The following is a 6,001-nucleotide window of genomic DNA, read 5'->3' as shown; positions in this document are numbered from 1 at the left end:
TAGATGGGGAGGGGCAAACAGCGCACATTGAACTCTGGGAAGGACCAGAGCTTCATCACATGATTGTACAGAACGTCAGCATGGTGAAATTCTGCAGAGAAAACGGCGCCCTCTTCAATGAAAGGGTAGATTGGGAGCCTCAGCACGGGCCACTCGAATAACTGGGGCCCTTTCCATTTCCCGATGTTTTGACGCGCAGTGGCACTATATTACCCAATTGATTTTATAATATATGTTCCCAGTGTTTATTATTATTATTATTATTTTTAAATAATCTCATGGGCAAACAGGTTCATTTATGCTCCAGAGACATAGGACTTCAAATCAAATCAAATTTTAAAACCAAATCAAATTTTATTTGTCACATACACATGGTTAGCAGATGTTAATGCGAGTGTAGCGAAATGCTTGTGCTTCTAGTTCCGACAATGCAGTGATAACCAACAAGTAATCTAACTAACAATTCCAAAACTACTGTCTTATACACAGTGTAAGGGGATAAAGAATATGTACATAAGGATATATGAATGAGTGATGGTACAGAGCAGCATACAGTAGATGGTATCGAGTACAGTATATACATATGAGATGAGTATGTAGACAAAGTAAACAAAGTGGCATAGTTAAAGTGGCTAGTGATACATGTATTACATAAGGATGCAGTCGATGATGTAGAGTACAGTATATACGTATGCATATGAGATGAATAATGTAGGGTAAGTAACATTATGTAAGGTAGCATTGTTTAAAGTGGCTAGTGATATATTTACATCATTTCCCATCAATTCCCATTATTAAAGTAGCTGGAGTTGGGTCAGTGTCAATGACAGTGTGTTGGCAGCAGCCACTCAATGTTAGTGGTGGCTGTTTAACAGTCTGATGGCCTTGAGATAGAAGCTGTTTTTCAGTCTCTCGGTCCCAGCTTTGATGCACCTGTACTGACCTCGCCTTCTGGATGATAGCGGGGTGAACAGGCAGTGGTTCGGGTGGTTGATGTCCTTGATGATCTTTATGGCCTTCCTGTAACATCGGGTGGTGTAGGTGTCCTGGAGGGCAGGTACGACTTTAGCCTAGCCTAGTTGAGTTTGGTAGTCATTTTTGGTACTGAGTCGACAGGGGTGTTTTTTCAATTGTGAATTATAATTTATTCTTTGTTACTGGACTGGAAATGAAGTAGAGTGCTCTGAGCACTGAACAATCCCATACAGTCTACATCTGTATATCCAGGGGTTACATAGGCTGAGTTCTGCCACTTCAGAATGGAACTATAAAATTATAATTCTGAATTATAATCCCAATTTTATTCTAATCCCAACTGTATGCTTTGATGGAATACAGCGTAGGCTACATTTGGGATAGAACATTTGTCCAATTTGGGTGACATTCTTACCCACACGACAAAGCCTTTCACTGACACCCTCTGCCACAATGTAAGACTTTGTCATGTCAGATCTCCAAATCTGAATGTGAATCATGATTTCTATTATGAATCCATTTCATGGGCTGTATTTGGATATCCAATGGGACTCTTGTGTGTGTCACTGTCATTGTTCGGATTGTTTTATTTAATATCTTACTGGAATTCCATTTGGACATGTCATCAAAAATGTCCCTGTTCATATTCTCAGTTTTGACTCAAAATCTCAATATATAGTTTTTCATCATCCCCAGTGGTTTGAAAGGTATTTAAATGAGATAATCTAGTATGTTCTATGCTCTAGAGATGTATTGGTGTTAACATTTATCAACATCTCATGACTTCCATGCAATTGTCACCATACATTGTGATAATGTGTAGCCTATGTGATGGTTTTAGCCTTTGTTGCTGTCACATCTTCTGGGCACTAGAGGGCAGTAATAACTTGGCTATTAACAAGGTATAATACCATACACTACTAGTTTTCACGCTTTATTGTACAAATACAGTTTCAGCATATGGTAAAACACCTCATTCTATCATTACTCCGGTCATTCATGATATAATATGCAAATTCATTTGTCAAAGAGTTTATGGAAGATTTGACTATTCTATCTTAAATATGGTTGAGAAACACTCAATTTATGTCTGAACATTGTAGACTTCAAATTGTAAATTCACCACATTTACCTGTATTTGTAAAGGAATTTTATCCCTCAAAAGCGTATGACTTGTAAGAGAGATTTTGGCCTACTTATGTGGTTATTGTGTTGTGTTGTCAACAGTTTGTCTGTAAAACTACTTTAAAGTACAACTTAAGTCGTTTTTTGGGGTTGTCACGTGTGCTCTCTCTCTCTGTCTGGCCTCGAGGTCACCAGGCTGCTCGTTATGGCGCACACCTGTCACCATCGTTACGCGCATCAGCACATAATGACACTCACCTGGACTCCATCACCTCCTTGATTACCTGCCCTATATGTCACTCCCTTTCGTCCCCCAGGCGTCGTTGTTTCTGTTTCAGTTTCATGTCTGTCATGTTTTCACTTATTAAATTATTCACTCCCTAAACTTGCTTCCCGACTCCCAGCGCACTCGTTACAGGGTTACCTTTACTTTACTATTTATATTTTTGACAACTTTTACTTCACTACATTATTAATGAAAATAACGTACTTTTTACTCCATATATTTTCCCTAACACCCAAAAGTGATCGTTACATTTAGAATTGTATTGATTTATTTTACCTTTATTTAACTAGGCAAGTCAGTTAAGAACAAATTCTTATTTTCAATGACGGCTTAGGAACAGTGGGTTAACTGCCTGTTTAGGGGGAAAACGACAGATTGGTACCTTGTCAGCTCGGGGGTTTGAACTTGCAACCTTCTGGTTGCTCTAACCACTAGGCTACCGTACCACCCCGAATGCTTAGCAAGACAAGAAAATTATCCAATTCACACACTTTTCAAGCGATCATCTCTACTGCCTCTGAACTGTTGGACTCACTAAACACAAATGCTTAATTTGTAAATGATGTCTGAGTGTAGTGTGCCCTTGGCTATCTGTACATTTTTTTTAAAAAAACAAGGTGCCGTCTGGCTATAAGGAATTAGAAATAATTTATACTTTTGAGACGTAAGTATATTTTAGCGATTACATTTCATTTTGATACTTAAGTATATTTCAAACCAAATACTTTTAGACATTTACTCAAGTATTTTACTGGGTGACTTTTTCATGAGTAATTTTCTATTGAGTTATCTTTACTTTTACTCAAGTATGACAATTGGGTACACTTTTGGGTCATAGGTCACTGGCCACATGTATAGGCCCACAGGTGATCAGGAAGTAGCGCTACACAGTCGTTACCATGTTCACTAGTAACAATTTTGGAATGATATGCGCTTACGGTAACTAAATCTGCCAGTATGGAATTATTGATGTATTTTGCTGCTAATAAATAGGTAAAAAATCCAATCAAAGATCTATGTTTGGAAAGTGGTTTCTTTTGCAAGCATTTATGAACATCTGCAAACCACCTGTGCCAAAGTGTAGAATTAGTCCTCTTGTGATACATCCATTGGCTCCCAATTGATAGCCACTACATGCCTAAGTAACCCTACAAACATGAGCAAGTGTGGATGGACTTCTCTGGTGGTGAGTGTATGATAAGCTCCTGAGTGGACCTATACTTACTGAAAGGCCCTAAAAGCCCGGTAAGATATGGTAATCCTTTGGCCGTTAAGTGTAGGCTCTGGGGCATGCTGATGCTGCTGATCTGTTCGACTTTGGGGCGTTGGGGTCAATTAGAGAAACTCTCCAAGGAACTGTGGTCCATCAGCAGAACAGATGGGAGTCCCTTTCCGTACCACTTTACCGAAAGCATTCATATGGCTGTTTTATGGTCCCTTGGATGGTCCCATATGGATGACATTGGATTTATGAACAGGCATAAGTAGTCTATGTAAGTAATGGTATAAGTGAAATTATCCAGTTCATGTCATCAAACATTCAACGAACGATCCCACAGACGCCAGTTCAACGCCTAGTTTTGATGGACATTTGGTTTAGTTGTCAACTAACATAAATTCAATGTGAACGCAACCAAAAAGTTAAAACTTGGTTGAAAAAGTAAGAAATTCCTTTACATTGATTACTTTTTGCAAATCCAATCAGTTTTCCACATTGATTCAATTTCATCACCTTGAATTTTTGGGTTGAAATGGTGTGGAAACAACGTTGATTGAACCAGTTTTTGCCCAGTGGGATTAGTGCTAACCTAAATCACACTGTGTCCTGTGAACTAACTTTGAAGTTTTACTTTCTACTACTATTTTCCCCTCAGACATAGAAACACCTTCATGTCTTCACCTAAGAGCCTTTGCAATGGGTAGCCAATGGAGATATCAAATGGCGACCAAACCATTAGCAAAGGTACAAGTGTAATATCACTTTCTCCAGGATTGTAGTTGAAAGTCAAAGTATTCCTCCATTAAAACACTTCACTCACTTACTCTAACTTGGACAAGGCTACTTACTCTAACTTGGACAAGGCTACTTACTCCAACTTGGACAAGGCTACTTACTCTTACTTTGGACTTATTCCTAAAAGTGACTATTGTGTCCAGGGGACAGTTCCCAACAGTTCTATAGTAACCCAGGCATCTGTAAGGTCCATTGGCCTCCTGCTTCCTTCCACATACACTAATAGTTCTCTCAGTCTACTCGCAGCACTTTTAACTGCACTGTCAATTAAATATTAGTTGCATGCTCAGCACTCATTGGCGTAATCAATTTAAATCTCCCTCGGAGAGTAATTGAGTGGATTTCTCCTTGGTTAAAGACTTTACCTCCGGGCCTTGTTCTGATCCGGAGCGTCCACTCGAACACAGTTGATTATGTTATCCTGTAGTTTGGTTTATAACATGATTACTATTTCAGCATGTAGTTAAGTTCACGGTAAGTGAATAACTCTAAATCTTGATAATGTACAGTATCTCTAGACAGAATAATTGATAAATACACTACAGTTTGCTTGCTATGTAGCAAAATGCATGTAAATGATAAATGAAAACCTTACTTTAAATGGGAGACAACCTAAAATGTAGGATTATATGGGAGATGAAAGCAAGCTATGAAACAAGAACAACTTTTCGGTGGAGATATTGGGGAGATGAACATTTTAATACGCATTTCCTTCAATTCAGTTTGACATGGCGTATTATGCTTCTATTGAGAGGTATTTTTAGGGATATTTGAAGGGGTATTCTGAAAAAACAATAAGTGGAAGGAGAAGTGGAAGGCCTCCCACCCCCATTTTGCCATGGGGCAGAGAGAAAAATGTGCTGTTTTATTGCTCATCTCATGCTTTTCTTCACAGTTTGCCATGAGAATGAGAGAACATTTTGCAGTTTTAATGCTAATTTCCTGCTACTCTACACATTTTGCCATGAGGCTGAGAGAACATTTTGATGTTTTAAAGTAACTATCCAGTGAAAATCTCACGTGCTGTTAACCAAAGAATATTGCTGACTCATCATATATTCCTATTTGTGGCCAAAGCATAAATTCAAGAAAAAACACTTCAAAAACCTGACCTCAAACTTGTATCTCAAACAGACAATAAAAAAAATGCTTGCTATGTCCATATAAAGGATGATGTCATCCTCCTGAGGAGGATGAGCTGGCCAATCAGCGGTATACTTGTCTGAATATTTTTTATTACCGATATAAGCCCACACCATTCCAACACAGAAGAGCTGTTTTATTTTTTTATGTTTGGAAACAAAACTATTTCACACATATTGTAACTAATTATAGGTCATATTACAAAGAAATCTGCAAATCAAATCAAACTTTATTTGTCATAAAACATGTGTAGACCTTACCGTGAAATGCTTACTTACAAGCCCTTAACCAACAATGCAGTTCAATAAAGAGTAAAGAAAATATTTAACAAATAAACTAAAGTAAAAAATAATAAAGTAACACAATAAAATAACAATAATGAATATACAGTGCGTACTGGTACCGAGTCAATGTGCGGGGTACAGGTTAGTCGAGGTAATTTGTACATGTAGGTAGGG

This window comes from Oncorhynchus gorbuscha, linkage group LG10 (assembly GCF_021184085.1).
Source record: "Oncorhynchus gorbuscha isolate QuinsamMale2020 ecotype Even-year linkage group LG10, OgorEven_v1.0, whole genome shotgun sequence".
Classification (NCBI taxonomy): domain Eukaryota; kingdom Metazoa; phylum Chordata; class Actinopteri; order Salmoniformes; family Salmonidae; genus Oncorhynchus; species Oncorhynchus gorbuscha.
Note: the sequence above shows the minus strand (reverse complement) of the source record.